General features: G+C 36.4%; 1 protein-coding gene across 1 annotated transcript in view; it reads left to right on the forward strand.

Annotated features, from left to right (window-relative positions):
• The window catches only part of LOC107047882, a 44,209-nt gene that overhangs the window by 1,475 nt on the left and 16,788 nt on the right, over positions 1 to 25,946 (forward strand). The window lies entirely within an intron of this gene.

Below are 25,946 nucleotides of genomic sequence, written 5' to 3' on the forward strand. Positions count from 1 at the left end.
GGGGGGGGGGGGGGGTGAGTAACACGTGGGGATGGTTTTGTCGGGAGTAGAATCAGTTGCTCTGCTCAATGAAATTGGGTGTGACCTGGAAATGAGGAAAAAACGGGGGTTTTTTCCTGCATTTTAATAGAGGAATTAATTCATTTCCTCCTGACGTTCACTCCTGCAGTGGTGATTGACTGAAGGATAAAAGGTTTTCACTCAGTCGTGTGTGTGGTGGGTAATTGTGGGGGATTGAGGCCTTTAATTGGTTAAATAAAAAATTAGACTGACGTTTCACGACACTCGCGTGGTGCTCGCGAAACACGGGATAGTGCGGGATGGAAAATAAGAATGGAAAAGGAAAGCCGAGTGGTCACGTGACTTGGGACAGAGGTGCTCAACTCGAGGGAGAGGGAAATTTGTTAATTAGAATTTTTCAGCTGTTTTGGTTATCAAAGTTGGGGAATTTCAAGGGAATAATCTTCGAGAATTATTTGGACCTATTTTTGGTGATTCAGATTCAGGTGGGAGAATGATGAAATTGTTCACGTGGAGACGATTCATTCTCTGATGTCTCCATTCAGAAATCTCGGAATACTTTTATCTATCCTTTTTAATTACGAAATTAAAAAGTTGTCACGATTGAAAGACATTTTTTGGGATTTCCTATCTTATTTTTGTAATTTTAATTTCCACAATCGCGAAATTTTAGGTGGAAAATTTGTCTCAATTTGGTGTGATTTGAATTCAGATGGGAGAATGATAAAATTGTTCCTGGGGAAACGATTCATTCTCTTATCTCTCCGTTCAGAAAATTCCTAGTATTTTTATTTCTGTTTTACAATAATGAAACAACAGTTGTCACTATTAAAAGACATTTTTTATGTAATTTCAATTTACAAAATCCCAAAACTTCAAAAGGAAAATTCTCAAAAATTATTTCTCTCAATTTTCTCCAATGCAGTTTCAGTTGAAAGAACGATAAAACTGTTGAGGTGGAGACGATTTATCCCCCGTCGGCTCCATTCAGAAATTTCAAACTTTTTTTCCCCTTCTAATAATGAAACTAAAAAGTTGTCACTGTTAAGAGCTATTCTCTGGGGACTGTCCGGGCCGTTTGTTGACTTGTACTTTTCTATAACGTCAATTGAGACAAATAGTTTTAGGAGATTTTTCTCCTAAAGTTTAATTTCATGTTATGATTATATTCAACTGCGACGATTTTGTAATTTAATTATTAAAAAGGATAGACGAAATCATGAAATTTCTAAGGAAAAAAATCATTCAACTGATATCTCCATTTCCCCACATTCCCTCATTCACTGAGTTGGAAGAACAATAAAATAATTCACGTGGAAACGATTTATCCTCTGATGTCTCCATTCAGAAATTTCGCTGTAGTTTTATTTCCCCTTTTTTTCCAACAATGAAGCTAAAAAGTTGTCACTGTTAAAAGACATTTTTTGGGAACTGTCTGGGACGGTGTCGGGGGGCTTTATCTTTAGAAGATGCGACATCGCGACAGACAGAACGAGACACTGGGGGTAAACTCGAACGTGTGTATCTTTTTATTCCAAACGGAAATAGCAATCGTTCTATGTAGCGTTAGGGATGTAGCGGGTTTTCAAGTGGTGTCTCATGCAGAATGCACACGACAAAATGTATTTTCGACATTTTTTTTCCATCGTCATTTTGTACCCTCGTTCCCAGACTGAATTCGTCTCTCCAGAATCAGTGCACCTCTTTAATTTTCTCCTTTTTCTTTATTCCCTTGGCCTCTTGTCGCCGACTTCTCCCCGTTCATTTAAATTTTTTTTCTCATTTCGTTTCTCTCTCCCATTCTTCCTCAATGTCTGTGGGAAGTGAACACGTCATGCAGGTACATAAGCAGGCGGAATACGAAAAAATATATATATAAAGAAAAACGTGTTATTTGGAAATTATGAGAGATGACGTCATGAATTCACGTGTGGTATACGTAAGGCGTTGGCCAACCTACTGTACCTTATCACAATGGAGTGGAAAAAATGAGGATAAAAGGCCTTAGCGCCACTATGCGTGCCAAGGTGGGGAAGACAGTGCCAAGTTGCATGATCTTGACTGAACCTCTGAGAAATGTCGTTATTGCCAGCTATTTCCATTATCTCGCGCTATTTCTACCTGCATTAGGTTGTTAACTAAACCTCGTAAACAGTCAGGTGGCTCCTCTCTTTCGAAAGGTTAATGGTCTCGGTGCATAAAGAAATAAAATTGAGTAAACAATTCTCTGAATTCCGGATCAGGAAAAATTCACACGGTCCAAACACCGAAAATTTGGCAAAAGTTATGGCCGTGACTATTCGCACCATTGCGTGAATCACTCCCGTACACTCCATACACTCCACGCATGCGTGAAGTTTGTGTATTTCACGCAGTTGAAGTTTTATACACCTGTGTGTTTCATGCAGTTGCATTTTGATACACCTGTGTGTTTCATGCAGTTGCATTTTGATACACCTGTGTGTTTCATGCAGTTGCATTTTGATACACCTGTGTGTTTCATGCAGTTGCATTTTGATACACCTGTGTGTTTCATGCAGTTGCATTTTGATACACCTGTGTGTTTCATGCAGTTGCATTTTGATACACCTGTGTGTTTCATGCAGTTGCATTTTGATACACCTGTGTGTTTCATGCAGTTGCATTTTGATACACCTGTGTGTTTCATGCAGTTGCATTTTGATACACCTGTGTGTTTCATGCAGTTGCATTTTGATACACCTGTGTGTTTCATGCAGTTGCATTTTGATACGCCTGTGTGTTTGACGCAGTTGAAGTTTTATACACCTGTGTGTTTATACACACAGGAGTGTGAAATACACAGGAGTATCTGAATACGACTGCGTGAAACACACAGTAGTATGAAACTTCAACTGCGTGAAATACACAAACTTCACGCATGCGTGGAGTGTATGGAGTGTACGGGAGTGATTCACGCAATGGTGCGAATAGTCACGGCCAAAAGTTATCCGTTGATATTGTTCAATTGAAAAATTCAATGCATTTAAAGTTAATGAAATGAAAAAATGAATATTCAGTACAAAATCGCGCGGAATCTTCTTCATTTTTGTCAAATTTCATGGAATAATTGAACCAAAATTGACAATTTTCATTGATTGTTCTGTAAAATTTCTAATTTTCTATGAAATTCTTAGAAATTTATGAAGGAATGAAACTAATTGAATAATTAACAGAATTCTGGGTCAGTCAAAATTCACGGGTTCCAAACACCGAAAAAATTTCACCAAATTTGTGCATAAACAATTGAATATCCTTCCTTTGCTATTGTTTAATTGAAAAATTTAATGCATTCGAATTTAATGGAATAAAATATTAATAGGGGAGGTTGGGGTAAAACGGACACTTTTTACTTTTTAAAAAATGTTAACGAGGGGTTGAAATATTGATAAAATTCAATAATTTTTTTTTTCAATGCAAAGAACAATTCTTTCCCTTTGTGACGAGCCTAGACTGAGCTCAATTGATCAATTTGTTTCTCAGTTATGAATAATTAAAAAGAAGTCTAAAGTGTCCGTTTTACCCCACCCTCCCCTATTCAATATCAAATCACGCGGAATTTTCCTGATTTCTGTTAATTTTCATGGAATAATTAACCTCAAATCAATTTTCATTGATTGTTCTGTAAAATTTTGATTTTTTTATGAAATTCCTTGAAATTTATAAAGGAATAAAATTAACTAAACAATTCCCAGAATTCTGCATTCATGAAAATTCACAGGGTCCAAACACCAAAGATTCTTCCCAATTCATCCGTAAAAAATTGAATATCTTTCATTTATTATCTACTAATTGCACACTTGCATGGAAATTTAATCCAATTAAATTCAGCACCAAATCACGTGGAATTTTCCTGATTTCAATTAATTTTCATGGAATAATTGAACTAGAATTACCAATTTTCATTGATTGTTCTGTCAAATTGTGAATTTTCCCTCACGAAATTCCTCGAAATTTATGAAAAAATAAAATTGAATAACTAATTTCCAGAATTCCAGACAACCAAAAATTCACACGTTCCAAACCCCAAAAATTCCATCAAATTTATCCATAAACAATTGAATATTTTCCGTTAACTACTGTTTAATGTCACAATTAAATGCATCCATCAGATAAAATCACATTTACCACCAGTGAGTTATGAGAAAGTTTCAGCAAAAAATGAACTCACTGAAAAAGAATAGAAATTTCGCCATTCAATACTCATTTTATGTGCCCAGAGTACACTCCACCTCCCTGGCTATTTACGATGCTGAAGGAGTTGGTGTACCTGAGTATAAAGAATTCCGGTGTTTGAAATAGTACAGCCAGGCACCCATTTTAAAGCCAACAAATCAATAGTCCACTGTGTTGGTTCGTGATAAAATTTCGTTGGCAATGGTGGCCCCCGATAAAGGATTCGCCATAGAGGAACGTTTGAGAAAGGGGTATAGGGAGGGCCCTGTGGGGACTAGTGGCAACGAGCGATTTTCGTGTCTCCGGGCGGTTAACGAGCGGCATACCTACTGAGCGTGAGCGTTTCGCTATCGTGGCCGATCTTCGAACGGTGAAAAGCCGTCTCGTGGTCTCTGTCCTTTTTTTTCCTCTTCATTTCTTTCTTTTACGAGTGAAATGGTTATACACTTCTTACACTCACTGCAGTGAGGCTCTGACGAGCTAGGAGAATGGCTCATCCTGTTTATGGAATTTCCGTCAATTTTTTTTTCGTTTCCTTCCGATGGGTTTTCCGGAGTTGAAGGAAAATTCACTTCCGTTTCGCTGGGTTATCGTTGGGTGATTGATAATTACGGGATTCGAGGGGAATTATTCAATAAATTGAATAATGGAATACGACAATTGGACGAGAAGTATTAAACACTTTTTTTTTTTCTAAAAATCCTGAAATTTTCGAATGTTTTAGGTCTATTTAGTAGCTATTCCAATAGCTATTGCAATAGTTTTTCATTGTTTGCTATATGTATTATTTCGTTTTTCTAGAGTAAATATATGAAGCACCTGAAGAGGAGTGCCTTGAGCACTTGAAACGTTGTGCAATTTGTCAACATAATGGAGTTGTTTTGATTATTTTTTATTGTTTTCACCCGCATCTGACCGACTATGGCCCAAAACCGTCGCAGAAATTATTACTATAACGGTCGAAAAAATGGATTTATTGTTAGTAGCAAAGCGGTCAAACGGTTTAAGGATATCCAAGTACTTTGGCTATTTTTTTAAAATTTGAATTGACCATTTTTTCTTCAGTGAAATGATTTTATACTTTTACAGTGGAACATCAGAGCTTGCATTCGAATTTCATTGCAGGTCGGAGTTTGAATCTCGATATTGAACCGTTATAAAACATTTTAAAAATCTGATAAAAAATTAGAAAGTTTACTTTGGGGGAAGATTGATAGAATAATTGATATTTTGCAATTATGGAAAATTAAGAGCATTTTTTATAAATAATTTGTAAACAATCAATTTTCCATCGTAAAAATAATTTATTCGGAGTCGTAGTAAATTTCGTCATTCTCAGAATTTTACCAGAAATCGATTACATGCTCAAAAAAATAAGGTTTACGATAGTTTCAACAATTTCTATCATTTATTTATCAAAAATGAATGTGAAAAAAAATATTCTGTGCAAAATGTAATTTGAATGACGCTGAATGTCCATAATTTTTTCAAATTTTCACGCAATTTAATTTAAATTAATAAAATTTAATGATTGAAAATAGCTAAATCCATAGGGTGGTCTGTACTAAACGGTAAAAGATGCTTGAATATTCTTAAATTGATTTAACCATTAGCTAAGGAGTTTTCGCGTAATATCTCCGAATCTAAGGGAGATATCGAAATTGCCGTAATGACTTTTTTTGTAGCCACCATTTCGCTCTACAAAAAAGGTCATTAGAAACATTTTGCTATCTCCCTTAGATTTCGAGATATTCATTGAAAACTGACCAACACTCAAATCGTTTCTGAAATATTTTCATCGTCTAATTCAAGAATTATTCTTCCTCTAAACCGTTTCATTGTATTTATCGCACTCTCATGGGGCGCCTTGTTCTCGTTTCTCATCACGAGAGGAAGGAAAGAATTAAAGTAACATTCCTCTCGTTTTGTCTATTGTACCATGCGACATTGACGCGTCGCCAACTCCTTGGCGAATTCTCTCATTCCCTCGATTCTCCCTTTTTCTCATCTAACCAGTGTACATATGCATATGCGTATGTGTTTCATCCATGGGCACTTGTCGGATTTCACGAACCTCCAGTGTTCTGTTACCACCTAACAATCGCGATATGACCCGCAACTGAAACTATTTCCCCACTATTAACTTGTAATAAAATTCGAAAAACTCCAGAGACTAGCTCCATTCGATTTTTCCCTAAATCCACTATAAACCAGATGGAATTCCGTCGATTGTGATTATAATTTTCAGGAAAGTGACCTTGAATTTGATTTCCTATTCTAAAATGAGGAGGAAAAATCCCATAAAATTTCGATTTTTAAGTAGTACAAGATTAATTACTTACTTGAATGTTCAATAAAAAAACGAAAATATATTCACCAGAATTTTCCTAATTTTCACTGAATAATTGAATTGTAATTCACACTTTCCAGCGACTTTCACAAGTTTTTATGAAAAAATCCATGAAATTTCCTGAAATATCGGTGAAATGTCACCTGCTAAAGATTTATAAGATTCAACACACAACATTGAAACTCATGAAAGCGGGAATTAGTCCCCAGTGGCTCTACTATTCACTGCAATAAAATTCCAAAACTCCACAGATGGGGTTCACTCAATTCCTCCCCCCGGACACACTGTAAAAAATGATGGAATTCAATCGGATGTGATTATGATTTTCATAAAAATGACGATGAATTTTATTTAAGAATAAGAAAGCTCATAAAATTTCGATTTTATGTAGTACAAAACGAGTTATTTATTTGAATTTTCAATTTATTGAAAAATCGAAAGTCTATTTACATAAAGTTTCCCCATTTTCACTGAATAATTGAAGTGTAATTCACAAGTTCCATCGATTTTTACAATTCTTTATGAAAAAATCAGTGACATTTCCTGAAATGTCGGTGAAAATGTCCCTTCTTAAAAATTTCCGGGATTCAACATAGAAAAATTAGACAAGAATTGCGAAGCTGTAACCAACATTTAAAATCATAAAAGCAGGGATTAGTTCAGAGTTGCCCCATAATTTCAAGAATTTAATCCTCCGCGAAATAGCTTCACACTGATCATCCGATAACAGAAAATTATCCCTCTGTTTAACTGCCCTGTAACTATCTCCCCACTATTCACCCGTAATACAATAGAAAACTTCTGCAAACTAGCTCCACTCATTTCTTATCCCCATACACTGTTGCAAGAAATTGCAAGTTCGCGGGAAGTTGAGTGAAAATACCCAGAAGAATGACATTGAATTTCATCTAGAGGTAAAGAAAACTTGTAAAATTTCAAGTTTCAAACATTCATTTTACAATTTACTGAAAATTTTAATTAATTCATAATTCAAAAATATACTTATGCACATTTTCATTGATTGTGACACCAAATTAGAATAAAAGCAATTGATATGATTGTTGAACAACAAAATTTCCTGAAATTTCCGCTACTGAAAACAAAAACTTCAGGTACAAATTTCCAACCGCATAATCCTTATATATTTACATTTAAAGTCATAAAATTAGGGATCACCGGTTTACCAGGTTGCCCCCTCATTTCGATAATTTAATCCTCCGTGAAATATATTCACAGTGACTATCGAATAATCGAAAATCATGTCATTATCGCCTCACTATTCACTCATAATAAAATAAAAAATTTCCATAGACTAGTTCCGCTCAATTTTTCCCCAAATACACTGCTGAAAAGAAAATGCAATTAATTAAAAATTCAAGATTATATTCACCTCAATTCCCTCGATTATTGTACTCTTCACCAAATAATTGAACAATAATTTACATTTTCCATTGATTTTTACGCCAAATCATGAAAAAAAATGGAATATGTAAGAGTTCAAATACAAAATTTCCTGAAATTTCCGCTATTTAAAACTGAAGATTAGGGCACAAATTTCCAACCGCATAATCAACATGTAAAATCATAAAATTAGGGTTTTCCCCTGGGGTGCCCCCTAATTTCGATAATTTAATCCGCCACGAAATATCTTCACACTGATCATCGGATAATAGAAAATGATCCCACTGTTTGATTGCCCCCATAACCCAGCGCCACACTGTATCTAATCTCAAAATTCCACACCTCCTCAAACTGTTTATTTCAGGTCGATTTCTTCGAGGACACTCAATCGTAGATAATGCCAGGTAGATTAGAGGCGGCCCCAGTAGTCGGTGTCTCATTCCATGGAATTTAAGTGGAAGGAAAGGCACTGGTTTTTCCGGGTGGCCCATGAAATTGAACGCCTCTCTCTCTCTCTCTCTCTCTCTCTTTCTCACTTTATTTTTCTCATTTTGTCTGTCTCTACCACACCGACCTCCACCTTAATTCTTTCTCTCACTTTTTTTTTCTCATCCCCCTCCCTTTCCCCACCCCCCGCCTTCGCCACACGTCTATCCACCTTCATTCTGACTCCATACCTTACGTTTGGGCTCTTGTACAATCGTGAAAGAACGAGGGCCATTAATTATCGTGAAACCCTTGGCGCCTATCCCCGACCACGATAAAGAACCACCCAGTTTAGTTGTATACAGGCCAGTTTAATAACTCTTAGCAAAACTCTCTACATACCTGTAGCTATTTTTCAAACGGAGGAACACGTACGAAAAAATTTTACAGAAAAATGTTGCGAATTTGCTTGAAAATTCTATTGGATTTCTGTTAGTTCTTGGCCGATTCTATTGAAAAATTCACAGGCCTTTTGCGCTTTCTCTTTTAATAGAAATGATTAATGGAAAATATTTTATTAAAAAATCAATAGAATTATATTTTTCTGTGCAAATTATTCTATTGAGATAGTTTCTATAGGAATTGCCTAGAATGTTCTAAGTTTTTTTGTTTCTGGAAATTATTTGTAAAATTTCTCTTAAAACAACCGTTTTAGAGAATTCTATGGAATTCGCTAGGTTTTTCTATGAAATTTTTTCCTGCCCGAAAGTTTATGTGAATTTGTTACTAAGTGGAAGCAACAGTGTTAGAAAAAATCTGAAATTTCATGATATTGAATTCGATTTAGAGGGAAGAAATCATCCAATGTCAGATTTCGGAGAAAATTCAATGGAATTCCAAATTTTTTATCGAAATTTCCAAACTTACTGGAATTACTGAATTGACAATTCAAGAATTCCATTCTATAATAGAACACTTCATTTCCACTTTAAAAATACCATTAAAAGATTCCAATAGATTAAATACCATTATATGATGACAATACTGATAATAGCAATAATACCACAACTCAATAATGCATTTACCTGAATTTTTCTAATTTCTGTTAATTTCCATGGAATAATTGAACTAAAATTTACAATTTCCGTTGATTTTCCATAACCTCCGAATAACTTCCGAATTTTTAATGTCAAAATTCCATGAAACCTCAGTGGAACTATAATGCAATGAAAATTTCCAACAAGTCACCGGAAATTTCAGTCAATAATTTCCAACAGTTAATGTTCACTGCACTTTGGTCGAGTTGAATCTCTACTCGGCGTCTTTTTTGTTTATACAACGTTCCATTGAGGGGAAAGTCTTGAGAAACATTTTAATGTGGGGGGAGGAGGAGGGAGGATGATTAAATCGTTTGAATAAAGTGATCCCTCTCAGACTGCTCCACATTCTCGACCGTAAAAAGAATTTCAAGGACAGAAATTAAATTCCAGAGCAGATGGTGACTCCATTTATTCTTATTCAGTAGGGAACTTGCATGAATTTTTTTCAATATTCTAATCTCAAGTATGGGACATGAATAATTCATTTTTCATTCACAAACGTTTGGAATATTGCCAATTAATTAATAATTAGTTGTTAGAAGTTAAAGATTTCGAACGCTTTGAAATCGCTAATGACGTCACACAGGCGGTCGAGCGCTGGACCAATCACAGAACGACTCGAGCCGACCTAACCCAATCTTGAGGTGCGCCTCGGCCAATGGAGGACAACTCCCCACTCTCTTCTTTTTCAACCAATGAAGCGTTCGACCTTTTTGTCTTCGTGACGTCATGACCGAAAAATTGGCCTCGAAAACAACTGATTTTTAAGTAATTATCATAAGATATCTAGGCAATATTTCTCCATAATTTTCGACGTTTAGCTATCCATATGTTGCGAGGAATGGGTGTGTAGGGGAATTAGAAAGAATTGAGCTCAATGCAAGTTCCCTACACTGAGAAAAAAAATTACTTCTGCCCAGTAAATTTACTTGCCAAAGGTTATTTTTTTCTCAGTGTTTTGGCGTAGGATGCTTAGGACTTCTATACTGGAGATGATGGGATAATTGTGACAGGAATTTCAGGGGATGTCTATTCTCATTATTTGATGGCCTGTAGATTTCAGTTCAATTATTCAGTGAAAATTAGGAAAAATTTGAGTGAATATATTCCCGAATTCTTAATTAATTGCTCATTTTGGTACTGAACATTCGTGTTTAATCAAACATTTAAAATTCAAGTTCTTTGAAATTATTTGAATTCACTCACTTGAACTCTCCCTGAAAGCCGAAATTTCATAAGTCTTTTGTCTCCTTCAACCAAATTCAGTGACACGTTTTTGTCACACTGGGTGGTGAGATGATGAGACAATAGTGACGGTTCCCACGAGACAGGATATCACCATTGATTGAATGTAGTGTTGTTTTTTTTATTCTGTCTGTAGGTCTCGCTAACGACCAAATCCGAAATGTCGTTGCCCTTATTTCGGGATTTAAATAAAGTCTGGCTATTTATAAATTGTCTACATGTCTTCCTCCTCGTCTCTTGCACAAAGTAAACGAGTGAGACAAGAAGAATGTGACTTTTTAGTTCCCATAACATGACGGTGGGATCTTATGAACTCTGTCTCGTTGAGTTTTCTTATTCGTCGGGCTGTTATTGCAGTCTCCGGGAAATGACGTCACGGCGGGGGATTCGCAAAAGATTTGGTGGGGAATCGATGAGTCTATAGCTTATCAGTCAGTCGATTGGTCAGGGAATTCGAGTTGTGAAGGAATTGAAATATCGGTTCAGTAGCAGCGGCGGACAAAACATTTTTTGGAAAATATCTCGGAATCCAACAGAGATAAGTGAATTCTTATCTCTGGATACCTTTCAGTCGGGAAAAGTGAAAGCCTGAAAAAGGACCTCTACGAAAATTTCCTATCTCCCTTTGATACCGAGATGTCCTCTTAAAACTGGCCTTGACGTTGGGTCGACTCAAGAATATTCAAAATATTTCGACAATTTTTCTCCTTTCAAAATTCCTTTTAACGTTTATAATCTGGCACCAGAGCTTCGAGATAAACTCACACTGTGAGAAGAAAATTGCGATTTCGGGAGCATTCTGGTTGAAATTTTTAGCAGAGTGACATTGAATAGAGAACTCGCATGATTTTTTTTTTTTTAATCTCAAGTTTCGGTTTTAAATGCTTTACTTTTCATTTATACACTCATAGAACACTGTTAGAAAATTACTCCTGAAATTTCAAGTAAAAAACCTTGAAATTTTTAACAATTACTCATTCACACGAAATTTTCATGTATTTTGTTATTGAAAAATCAGTTGACTTCTGGAGTATTCAATGGAATTGCAATTTCCAGGTTCACATGATAATGAAAATTATTAAATAATTTTAAAATTCAAGCAATGTCCCTGAATTTTCAAACCACTGCAAATTCAGTTGGATCTGATGTTCAATTTCCGCAGTGAATTTGAAAATCCTAAATGTTATTGAAAAATCAGCAATAATCTAACGTGGAAAACCCAATTATTCCGAATTTCCAATCTAAATGAGAGATTCTAAGAACGATTTTATCTTAAATTGAATGCAAATTCACAACGTTGAGAATTAAAGGGCAACTATTGCTCAATTTTCAAAAAAATTCTGGAAGCGAATGATTCATTCATTCCAATCGAGATTCGTTAATTATTAACGCCAATAGAGTTGAATATAATCAAATAAATATTCGTTAATAGTTCACGAATGGTTCACTTAAAAGGTGAAAGCCGAGTCAATTAAGGCTCAAATAAGCTCCTCAAATATGCATTTATTAACTATTAATGAATGAACATTTGGTGAGACCGAATGGACTCGTCTCCAATCAAATCCATTTGTTAACAATAACTAATCCTTTCCATCAGTGTAAGGATTAGAAATATTGCTCGTTAATTCATAATTGATTGTGGAAAGTTGGAGATTGCAAACGCTTTGAAATCGCCAATGACGTGACAAGAGTGGACGAACGCAGGATCAATCGCAGAACGGCTCGAGCCAACCTAACCCAATCTTCACGTGCGCCTTGTCCAATGGATGACGGCAACTCCCCTCTCCCCTGACATTCGAGCAGCGAAGCGCCACCCAACATTACTTATGCCACTTTGTGACGTCATGACCGAAATAATAGATTTCAAAAACGTCTGATTGTCAATCAATTATTATAAGATATCTAGGGAATGTTTCTCCATAATTATATTCGGGTAACTATCTATTTCGAAACCTCATGAAATTTCAAGTTTCAGAGAAAATTAACATTTTACTCAAATTTTTAATCGGACGGGCTTGTGCAACTGACGGTTCGAGAATATTTTCAACTGAAATTTCCTAATCTTCACAATTTTCCACGGGATACTCGTATAGTTGAGCTTTACAGTTACCATTGATTAACTCATCAATTCGTGATTTTTTCATGACGAGATCCCCCGGAATTTCAGTGTCAGTCGTTGACAATTTTGGAAATTCCTCATTGTGTAATTTTGCAGCGGCTCACCAGACATTTTGCTATTATTTTGGTCAATTTTAGTCTGCACTAAATTTTTCATTTGATTACTTTTTGCGGGAAATTCATAATGTAATTGAGATGTTACTCTGACTGAGAATTGAAATCTTCTTCCATAAATAATTGACAAATAGTCAACTTTCCACTGGAATTTAATCCATGACTAACGCATGAAGTTTTTAAAAGTTTACCCAAACATTTAACGATCTTCAATACTCACTAATAGAAAGAAAATAATCAACAGAAAAATAATTAATAGAAAGAAATATTTCGAAAAAAAACTACTACGTTTCAAAACGTAACAATGGCTGAATTTTTTCGAATTTTCTTCACGTAATTTGATTGAAAAATTCATCGCTCGTACTTGGATCACCTCAACTGTCAGTCCCCGAAACAACAATTTTTCAAAATTGTAATCCTCCAGCTGCTAATCCCCCAATCAGCAATCACATCCCGTCTCCCATCTCTTCCTCATCGAACGTGCCTGTCTACTCCCTCCCATCACTTCTCCCGATATCCGTCGCAGGGTGGCATCACCACAATCTCGCCAACGGCATAAATCTCCTCCCTCCCATCATCTCTCACCTTCTCCGAACTGAGTTTTGCATTTCAAATAAGACAATTCCGGGGACCAAAGTCTTCAGGAAATAACTTCTTCATCCAACCAGAAGGGAAACCATGCATTTCAATTTTAATAATAAAGATATATTTTTCGTTGCCACTTTATCTCCAAGACCTTAACCCAGAGCAGGTTTGAGAGATCAGATGGGGCCCCCTCGACTCGACACTTTCCTCGTTTGACCGTTCCCCTCGTTTCCACCCTGGGGGCTAACGAGGCGGGCGTGGATGCCGGCGCAGGTTCGGTCTTTTAACGTGACAAAGATCGACGATGGAATGGGACAAACTGGGAGACGAACTCGTTAAACCCAACTGGTGAAAAAAAAGGTGGTAATAGAAGCCAGGTGTTTCACGATCCCACACGGCTGAGCGAAATAATAGGGAGCCAGGGGTAGAACTAATAGAGAGTATTCAGAATCCACGTGAATCTGCTCTCATTCGAAAACAATTTCTCTTTAAAACAATCAGTCAATGACTCAGCTGCACTGTTTGAATATTATTCTTGAAATTGTGAGTAATAAAATCAGGAAATTCTTAACAAACATTAATCAATTCGTTGATTAATTAAATTAAATTCATTCATCTGTCATTCATCAATCTGTTCATCAATTAATTCATTTAATTTATTTAATTTCACACAATAATAAATATTGAAAATTCGTAATCTCCAGTGTTTGCAACGAATTGGAAAAATCCAGCTGTCATGGAAACATCAATGAAATTTTTTTTAATTCGAGTAATAATGCAGCTAAATCCTCTTTTTTGGGATTTTTAATTACCTGTAAAATGAAATAATGTTCAAAATGTTTTATTCATCTTGAAAATGCAATAAAAGTGAGTTTTTCATGCTAAACGATCATTGATATACCAATGAGAGCTTAAATTTTCAGTTTTATTTTAAAAATTAAACATGACATTCAATTAAATGACCAATGGATTTTGAAGTCACAGAAATCATTGCTCGAATTTCCACATTTTTCAAGAATTTTCATCTTATGGACCTGAAGATTGAAATTCCATTGAATATTCGAGAAAATAACAAATTCGTCAACAATATGTATAAAATCTTCATGTAAATTTGTCATTGTTAAAAATTGCCAGATTTTTAAAAAATCCTTTTTAAAATGGCTTATTCATCTTGAAAATTTAATAAAATTGAGTCATGCTAAACGATCATTCATTTACCAATGACAGCTTAAATTTTCAGTCTCATTGTAAAAATTAAAAATGCCATTCAAATAAATGACCAATGACGTGAGAATTCACAGAAATAATTTCTCGAACTTTCAAATTTTTCAAGAATTTTCATCTTATGGATCTGAAGGTTTAAATTCCATTGAATATTCGAGAAATCAACTAATTCGTCAACAATATGTATAAAAACTCCACATGAATTTGGCATTGTTAAAAATTTCCAGATTTTTTACCTAACAATTCAAGCGAACTCAATTTTCTTGAATTTTCAATATCACAAGATGAATGAGAAATTTCATTCATCCCAAACAGAATTCAAATTTCCATTTTTGAGAATTCTACTCCCTCAGTCACTCAGATTTTCAAAAATTCCACAATGCAAAATGCATGATCAATCCTTCAGTCTCCCAAACAAACCCCTTATTTCCTCGCCCCCCAAAATTGAACTACTGAACCGAATGAAGAGTGATGTTTTGTTGTTGCTGCCGAGGAAATAAACAATTTGTCTATCAAACAATTCACGAAACCCCGCGTATTGCGCTGGACACCCAGAAGCGGAACTCGCAAGGGTCCTGGGAGCCGCGGCTAGGCTGTGACTGGTGTGCCCTGTAATATTATCCTACCGCCGTCCGAGCCCACTGCGAGGTTTGACCAAGCCCGAGCCCGACTGCCCTGACTACCATTCTTCACCTTCTTCCACTCCTTCCCCACCCCTCTTTCCCTCTCCCTCTCTCTCTCTCTCGCTCTCTCTCTCTCTCTTATCTCACTCCCCTAAATGTGTACGTGTGCACTTTTTTTTTCCAAACTCAGACCAACTGTGTGCCGACTGCATGCACAGACACACATACACAGCGCAGCCGGCTTGTTTGCGTGTCTGTGTTGTGCCCACCAACTGGCTGGGGCCACCCGTCATCGCACGACGCACCACACGACTCCCTCGAATTTTCTACCTTGATCCCAGTGGGTAGTAGTCGCATAGTAGTAGTAGTAGTAGTAGTAGTAAACTTTATGGGCGAGAAAGAAGTGAAAGAGAGCGAGAGAGGGGGGAAAAAAACAACACGAAGGAGATGAAAGAAAAAACTGCATGGGGTGAAATTCCGGCTCGTGTGGGGCTTCGGTGTGTGTTGATTTTTCAACGCTGAAAAACGAATTATTGTGGACACACAAGCCGCCCCCAATTTACTGCAGGAAGGTAAAAAAATCTCGCTCGTCGGTGGACATGAAACGACAAATTTCCCGGTATCTCTGGTAGTTGGGCCATTTCTATTGATGGAGGGGGATGGGGGGGGGGGCTGTCCTGTCTCGTTCAATGGAACTCTTCTGCGCAGTTACATACAATAAGTTGTACAAAAGATCCCAAAACGTGAGGTAACAATCACCGTGGCTAGTCCAAAATCACGTCCATAGATTTATTTGTTATAATTTTTTTTTTTCGCCCGCAATTTCGTACATCCCTCTGGCCGACACTTTCCCGGGGACTCGGGGGGAATATAAATGACACGGGGGATATGCTAATATTGTGCAGGTACTATTCAATGTACATTACCCAACGCCGACCGAAATGCTGACCATTTGCGGCGGCAAATAACAAGTGGGTCGTATGATTTATGACTACTGTCTTTTTTCCCCCTCGCCTCTGTTGTGTCAATACCACTCGGTGTGTTCCACATTTTTTATTCAGTTGTTTATTTGGTTTGCTCGTTGGGGATGTGTCTCTGCTGTCGGAGGTGGAGGGCACACGGACTGTTATTAGGAAATGTCAACCCCTGTTTGGATTTTTTTTCGTTTTTGGGAAGTGTGGGTTTCGGTTAAATGATTCATTGAGGATGTACTTTAGGATTGTTTGGCCCGTTCCGCTGAAAATCACGATTTTTTAATTTTTCTGGCAAATTGTTAATCGGATTGACGCGAAATAATATACAGTTTTTGCGTTTTATCATTATTGACTGACTCACGAAGTTTCATGGTAGTGCAATGATTTTCCTGCATTTTTCCCAGTTTTGTGAATTTCCAAAAAGTTTTAGAAAAAACGGAGGAAAATGATTGCACGATCATGAAATTTCGTGAGTCATTAAGTAATGATAAAGCGCAAAAACGGTATATTTTTTCACGTCAATCCGATCAACAATTTACCATAAAAATTCAAAAAACGTGAATTTTGGCGAAAAGGATGTAATACATCTTTAATAATTAGGAAAATTCAGGTAAATGTTCAGGCGAATGATCGGGAATTTTCATTTAAGGTGACACGGAACCCCTGTATCTACACTGATAGACTAATTCATTTATTCCAAACGAGATTAGATAACTATTAACGAATGGTAGAGTTGAATATGACCAAATGAATATTCGTTAATAGTTAACGAATGGTTCACTTGAAAGGTGAGAGTCGAGTCAAACAAGGCTCCGTAAATATGCATTTGTTAACTATTAACGAATGAACATTTGGTGAGGCCGAATACACCCTCGCGTCCAACGAAATCCATTCGTCAACAATAACTAATCCTTTCTATCAGTGTACAGGAACTTTTTGAATTGTGTGTTCTCCTGCCATTATTATTTTTTATTCAGGAAACTACTTCATTGACTCAACAAAGCAATGATCGAGTCGATAAAGTTGTTTGATAGATAAAAATTAATACTTGTAGGAGAAAACACAATTCTAATAGTTCTTATAGATACAGGGATTTCCCCTTAATTGAATGTACAAGTGGGTTGTGAAATTTCAGTGTCATTTCTACTTGAAATCTACTTGAAATTTCATTAATAGGATCTTTTTCCTTAGCAATATGTCAAGATTACTGTTCAAACCCTATAAAAATTCAATTTCATTTGTTATCTAAAATTCAGGAAATTGAATTATAAAAAAATGTTTATTGTATGAGGTGAGAAAATTGATGGTAAATCTTAATTTTCATTCAATTATTCAATTAAAATGAGAAAATTCAGGTGAAGATATTTTTGAATGTTAGATTCAGAATTCAGTAAGTAAGTTGTGAAATTTCTATCTTTTTTCCACTTGAAATGATTTGAATACACTTGAACTTCCCCGGCAATTTGAAATTTCATGAGTTTTTTCCTCCTGAATTGAATTCAGAGTCGCCCTTCCGAAAATTTTTCTTAAATTGCCCATGAAATTCAAATTTTTTTCAACAATCTAACCAGCAGCTGATTTGTCCCCGTCGTTTTTTTGTCTGCAGCAAATTGCACGATTGCCATGATCAATAACTAAAGATCCCTTCAACCTTCCTAAACCTTCCAAAATACAATTTTACCCCAATCTCCCCTTTTTCAATTTCACAAAATTTCATGATTGAAAATAACATATTCCATTCATTTTCTCATTCCTTAATTTATTTGAATTTCCAATCTAATATGAATATTCAGTGCCAAATTACATAAAATTTTCAGTGAAATTTGAAATTGCGGGATAAATTTACCGGAATTTTCTGATTTTCTATTTGTTTCCAGGGAGAAATGAAATTTAAATTTACAATTCTCTTTGATTTTTCCACGAAATTCTGAATTTTCAATGGCTAAATTCCTTGAAATTCCAGCGGTCCTTAAATTCGATAACAATTTCCAAAAAGTTCCCGTTAATTTCAGGCAAAAATTTTTAACAGTGTAAAATCAATTCAAAGTCACCCTTCCCAAAATTAAAAATTGTCATCATCAATAACTAACGATCCCTTTTTAACCACCCAGAAAAACAATTTCACCCCATCTTCCCTCTATCCATCTTCCCCGGTGTTTTTAATCATGCGAGAATAGTCCGCAGGACAGGTCGAAGCTAATCCTCCCGAAGTAATTCGGCCACCACCCACCTGGTGGATATAGTAGGTACCCTTAACGATCCAATCCCTCTCTCCCTCTTGCCTTGCTCTCGAAAACAAGGAAAATTATTCCGCCTCGTTCCGCTCGCCGCTCCAAAGAAACAGGCTCTCCCTCTAATTTAACGCGCCGTCCAATTATCCTTGGTGCGGCATCGCGCCCGCACCATTGTCGTCTGCCGTTGATCGACCTCCCGGTGAAAAAGAAAAAAAAAACATAAAAAAGAAACACGAGAGAATGCGTTTTCGAGAGAGAACAAACTCTCTTACCATCTTTTACCTCCCGATGGTCCTAATCTAAACCCACTTCAGAGTCTTGAGCATATGTCTTCATTGTTTTTCGGTTCCGCTTAGGTGATGATGAGGGTTGATCATCAGCCGTTCGAAAAAGACCAGAAACAGGACCAGACACTCGCCATCTCAAAATCGCCAGTAATAATCCCTCATAATCCGGAATATTCGAGTGAAATGACAACTGCACTTTAACCTCACACGTGAGTAGGGGAGACTGAGATAACACTAAAATATCTGGCATTTTTGATTAAATATTAATAACTATGGGCAGTATTCAGCACCCAAGCATGAAACTTTGAAGTAAAAAATTTGATTCTCATCACAACAAAAACGAATGTCTGAATTTCACACACCTTTTGTCGACATTTTTCTGACACTAAAAAATGCCTGAATAAAATGAAAATTTGTCTGAATTTCAAACATGAATTCAGATGTTTGAGAACCTGTTCGTCTGAAATTCAGACTCATTTTCATTCTGTTCAGACGTTTTTTTTAGTGTCTGAAAAATGTCTAGAAAAGGTGTGTGAAATTCAGATATTTGTTTTTGCTGTGATGGGAAAAAACAATTTAATGAGTCATTAACACTCAAAAATGATCAAGTGTCCATGTTATCCGACTGAATTCCATCACCAGATCATCTGTAGGAGTACAAAATTGAAGATTAACGAGAACCTGATTGTGTTTGATCTCTAATTGAGCCCCTTAAGGTCAGAAAATTCCTTCATTTTTTTGGCTCCAGCTGCATTGACTACTTGGCCGTTATCCCTCTAGGGGACGTTACAGTAAAGTTCAGAAAACAATGAGAAAATGCAGACTTCCGTGTTTGTAGCGATCATCATCACTGAATTATATCCTTCGAGTTAACGTAATTTTCTCTTTATCAAAGTATTGAAAAACTTGAGCTCAGTCTGAATTCATTGAAGGAAGAAAGCCGTTGATTTCTTATTGAAGGAAAACAATTTAATGAGTCTTAAACACTTAAAAATGATCGAGTGTCCATGTTACCCCATTAGAATATATCATCAGACCTGGACAGAACATTCCTCAATTATATCCTTCCAATTAACGAAATTTTTCTCTTTATCAAAGTATTGACAAACTTGACAAACTCAGTCTAAAGTCATTAAAGGAAGGAAGACGTTGTTTTCCTATATTGAAGGAAAACAATTTAATGAGTCTTAAACACTTAAAAATGATCAAATGTCCACGTTACCTCATTAGAACACATCAGAGCATCTGCACAAGTGAAAATTGACAAGTAACAAGAACCTGCTTATGTCTAACCCCTAATTGAGCCCCTTAAATTCCGAAAACAATGAGAAAATACAGACTTCCGTGTTTGTAGCGATCATCATCAATGAAGCGTAGGACAATACTGATGATTGCACTTGGACAGAGCATTCCCTAATCATATCCTTTGAATTAACGTAATTGTTTTCTTTATCAAAGTATTGACAAGCTTGAGCTCAGTCTAAAGTCGTTTAAAGAAGGAAGACGTTGATTTCCTATTGAAGAAAAACAATTTAATAAGTCTTAAACAGTTAAAAATGATCAAGTCTCCACGTTACCCCAGTAGAACACATCAGCAGACCATCTGCACGAGTGAAAATTGAAAAGTAACAAGAACCTGCTTATGTCTAACCCCTAATCGAGCCCCTTAAGTTCCGAAAACAATGAGAAAATACAGACTTCCGTGTTTGTGGCGATCATCATCAATGAAGCGTAGGACAGTACGAATGATCAGACTTGCCCCCAACATTCCTCAAAGCAATATAATTCATTGAAGCAGTAAGTGGCAAGTTGTGTCAAAGAATAAGATAAAAGAACACCAACATTGTAACGTCTGAAGGATAAACCAATAATTATTGGAGGTATTCGCGGGTAGCAGGCGCACGCTTTCGACAAACGAAAAATATGTTGAGATCGAGACAAGTACCTTTACAATGTTTCGTCGATGGGGAGGAGGGGGAGGATGAAGAAAAAAGAAATACCCCAGAATACATCGTCTGCAGTTTGAGTTTGAATTTTGGGTTCAGGGCAAAAAACCATAATCGTCGTTCGACCAGGAGGAACCATCTGCGGCTTCCGAGGCGGACCATGTGTTGTGAGAGTGGCTGATGGCCGGTGTGTGCTTACAATAACCCTGGGCACTGGATCCCGTATACCCTCTCTACACCCATTCTACTTTATCACTTATCCTTTTTTTTTCTTCTTCGTCATCGTACAATGTTTTTTTAGCAATAGCCGACAGTAGTGGAGCGATGCAACTGTCGAACATGCGATACGGCACGAAATGTCATCTGAGATGCGCCTCTTGGGCGTCGTGTGCCTCTTCGCTAAGAGTACTGGGGCCTTTTTTTTGCTATCGATTACGTTTCCTTGATCGGTTACAAGGGGTGTTGATCATCTTTTGTGTCACCAGGTGAATTGTTTCTCGGGTGAATGGGCTTCTACTTTGGTGGCACGCTTCGGAGTCTAAAGCAGTGATGGAAATTCGCTCGAAAAATGTTAGTCATGTTGCGGCAGGAGTGGGGAAAGCTGACATGAAAACGATAACTTTTTATGAAGTAACATTTAGATTATTCTGAATGTGTTTCATCTGAATGGAAATACGTGATTTTGCAATGACAAAATGTCTTGAAGTTTAAGTGGAGATGACACTAAAAATTCTAGGATTCAACACCCAAAATTCAGTCAAAAATTTCCCACCAAACGGCTTGAATTCACTTGAATTCTCTCTAATTCACATTCAATGTCATTCTTCCTGGTTTTTTTAACAGTACAATGAAAAAGCAATAGTAGTAGAACATCCAACTGAATGCGTGTACCGTTAACATTTTTTTACCATTGAAGTACTTATTTTAAATCGATGACTGTAGACTGGGCCGAGCAGTCTCCAGTAATCTAAAAGAATTGATAATTCAATGAAAGACAGGTTTGAATCCAACTCTAGTCGATGTTAGGGGAGAGTGGGGTAATATGGACACTTGACTTTTTTGAAATGTTGATAACTAATCGAACTGTTAATGAAACGGGATCATTTTTTCCGGCTAAAGTATCATTGACAGGAAATAGGAGTTCTTTAATTCGACTATTCAGTAATCACCGCCAAGAAACGAATTCTTAAATGAAATAATGACAAAGATATGATAGCAATCTCATAACTTTGGGACGAAACATTTCGTGGTTGTTGAACGCGGAGCAATTATTCATATTTGAGACTTTCAAATTGAAATCAAACAATTTCTTTTTTGGTAATTTTCAATTAGCGACTTTTTTTGGCCCAAGCAAGACTTGTTTGAGAGCCTATTCTTCTTTCTCTCAGTGTACACTAAGAGTAAAATCGACATAACATCACAAAAATCATTTCTTGAGCGAAAAACATCGCATACATATTTGATCAATGAATGGTAGGTTTCAGACAAGAAATCGGTGCTCTTCGGGCTAAAGAGGAAGTTACTAAATGCAAAAGTGATGTCTATTTTCGAAATGAGATAATATTCCTTAAAAGACAAGAATAGTTTGACAGAAGGAAAAGAAGATATTGCTTCCCTTCGAACTCAAAGCGATTGAGCGTAAGCAACGGTTATATTTTTTTAATATCTGAAGGTTTTCCTCTGCATAAACTCTATTCATTCAATATGAAAGTCTCTGATTCATGATTCACTGAATCGAAGCTTTTAATATTTTTAGCCATTTTCTTATCTTCTGACACGAAATAACAAATTTCTTGTGGCAAGAAATTCTCACTTTATCATTTAAATGTTTATGTTCAGGTCGTGACTTCACCGAAATCTGACATTGTCTGATACATTAACCGGAATTCTTATTCCAAGAAATTTATCCTCAAGAGTTGAGATATTTCGCGCAAGAAATTAATTTTGTGATATTATTTCACTCAATGGAAAATTCTTGCTCTTTGTGATGCACTCATATGCAGAGCGAAATCAATTGATGATTCTATTTCAGAGTTATGAGCATTAAGAAAATGTAAAGTGTCCATTTTGCCCCACCCAGCCCCTACAAATTACCTTGCTATCTATAAATGGAGTCTATCAGCGTGACGTTATCTGAAGCACCTGAGGCGCGTGTCGTTTTTGATAAGGGGATGAGTCTCGCTTTGTCCTCTACGACTTGATAAACCTTTTGATTAACTGTGCACGTTCCAACATGTCGATGATGAAAAAAAAATGAGGATCGCACATGCCGGTTTCGGTGGGGCCTGATGGGGCCCTCTCCTCCGAGCCTCGCAGCTGCCGGGCTAAGCTCCACACTCCATTATCTATCTGTTTTTCGGACTCTCTCTCTCTCTCTCCACTCCCCCGATTTTGGGGTATCCGCAGGCTGGAACTTTGGTTCCCCGACTTATTATCCGTGACGAAATATCCGCGGCATAATTTTCCCTACAAATATCCGTCTCAAAATAACTTTCGGCCAATAGGTTCGATGTTGATTTTCCGGTCATTTGACTGCTGTGTTTATCTCTTAGAATATTACTTTCCAAGCTCAAACTACCGGGTTGACAATTTTTAGTGTACTGTTGGAAAAGTATTGAATTTTCAGGGACAATCGACTAGTAATTTTCAGGAAAGCAATATGGCAAAAATGGAATTTCAGATTTCACAGAAAATTCTATGAAGTTCCAATTTTTTGAGCAGCAATAAGACAAAAGTGCCAATTTATTCGGATTCTTCTTTTTAAAAAAGAATGCGACGTTTTTTGTCAGCAATCTATTTCGTCATGTTTGACTCATGATTATTTCCATTCACAATTTACATATCTCAATATATATAATAAGAAAATATTTAAAAAATATACATATATAAATTTTAATATTATTTTTTATATGAAAAAAATGAAGATTTAAGTATGTGAAAATTTTATATATTTATTTTTAGAAAAAACTATCTTCATTTTATTCATCTTCACTTTCCATAACTAATTTAAATGGCAATATCTCTCCATTTTCATTCTGTGGAACATCACGACCTTAATAACGAAAATAATGGCAAAGAAAATCAAACAAGATCGAATGAAGTGGAATTCAATCCTAACTCGATTCATGATACAATCCTTTGAACTATAATAAAATGTAAAAACAATATCCCATCGACACCTTAATAACAGACAAGCGTAAGTTTTATGAGTTCCCTACATAGATACGCTTGTCTGTTATTAATGTATCGATATAACCTTCCAGTTTCTTCTTCACATCCTATTAGAACTTTCATTATTTCCAAAAATTAATCACTCTTAAAGACAATTTGATCAGTAAACGAATATTAGCGATCTATGATGATGACGTAGCTTAGCTTGAGACTCCTACATTTCATGCGCGCGCATAGCGCGAGAACACGAGTATTCAGTGCCAAATTGCAATGAATTTTTAATTAATTGGAAATTGAAAAATACATTTACTGAAATTCTAGTGGGTAATTGACTTGGAATTCACAGATTCCGTTGAGTTTTTCACCTAAAAATACGAATTTTCACTTGCGGAAACCCTTGAAATTCCACTACACTTAAAAAAAAATTAAATTTCATGGACAGTTGACTACTAATTTTCAAGATCGTAACACTGAATGCGATTTAGGGGAAAAAATCATGAAATTTCAGGTTTCACTAAAAATTCAGTAAAATTCCAGAATTTCAAGCAGCATAAAGACAAGAATTCCTCAAGTTATTTGAATTTCCAATCTAATATGAATATTCAGTGCCAAATTACATTGAATTTTCAGTGAATTGAAATTTCAAAAAATTTCCCCCTAAATCGCATTCAGTGTCACAGTCCTAAAAATTCAAGAATATATTTATCGGAATTTTCTGATTTTCAATTCATTTTCAGGGAAAAATCGAACTGTTATTTGCAGTTCCCTTTGATGTTCCCCGAAATTCTGAATTTTCAATCACGAAATTCCTTGAAATTTCAGTGGTAATTAAATTCGATAAAAATTTCCAAAAAGTGTGCCGGAAATTTCAGACAAAAATTTTTTAACAGCAGTAGAATTAGAATTAGAATCGTCACTTGACAAAACTGTCCAACAGTGCGCCGTAAATTTCAATCATAACTCGCCAATTCCCGAAAGAATATTTCATCGTGCATACTAAATCCGTACTCCAGAACTTTTCCTCATTGAGCAATCTCCCTCACATGCCCACACAATGCGAATGAAAATCCAGTTCCACCACGTAAATTGCTGGGGAACGAGGGATAAAACCCGGCGACAGATTGAGAAAAATAAAAATGATCAACGATTGAAAATCAAGAAATCGAGTATCCCCCGGCGGGCAATGATGAACGAAAAGGAAGTCGATGACTCACGGAGTTGAGGCTCGTAGGTAGAAGGCGTTACTCGTAGGCAGAGAGTAAGCACGTAAGCACCTTCGGAGTAATAAAAAAAAAAATCAACGGTGTCAAGGAGGTCTCAGACACACGAAGGAGAGACACACCAAGTCCCACTCCAATGGGCTCTCCAATATGGATACATTCTGCGCCAGTATTTGATATTTCTGAAAGGGAAGCTGGGCGCGTGGCAGGACTCGTGTTACCGTTCAATTTTTAAACGAGATAGTGGTGGATGAAAAACAGGTATAGACCCTTTTCCTGCCCTCCCTTCCTCCTCTTTTTTTTTTCTGATGTATTACTTTTTCTACTCCTCCACCTCCATCGAATACTATCCACCTTTGGCAGCTGCGGATTTTGAATGCACAGGCGTATAGGGAAATGCGGGAAGAGCATGTGCAGATATACATCCTCCCTCCTCTCATTTTTCAAACCACGTGTTTCCTACCCATTTTCATCTTCGCCTCAGACCGCACCTTGGCCGTCAGCAGTATGTGGGCCCCTTTTTTTTCCTCTCTCTCCCTCTCCCTCTCTCTCTTTTCGGATTATGAAAATATCAGTCAACGTATACCGTCAATATGTTTCTTTATTTATTCTTTATTGTTGTTTTGGGTATGCGTGATGCCTGGGGGATACCAAGTGTTGGACACTTGTGGCGCGTGCCGTGTACATTCATTATTTGAATTATTTGGTCATTG

This window comes from Diachasma alloeum, unplaced genomic scaffold, assembly GCF_001412515.2.
Source record: "Diachasma alloeum isolate Michigan unplaced genomic scaffold, Dall2.0 Dall_scaffold_78908, whole genome shotgun sequence".
Lineage (NCBI taxonomy): Eukaryota > Metazoa > Arthropoda > Insecta > Hymenoptera > Braconidae > Diachasma > Diachasma alloeum.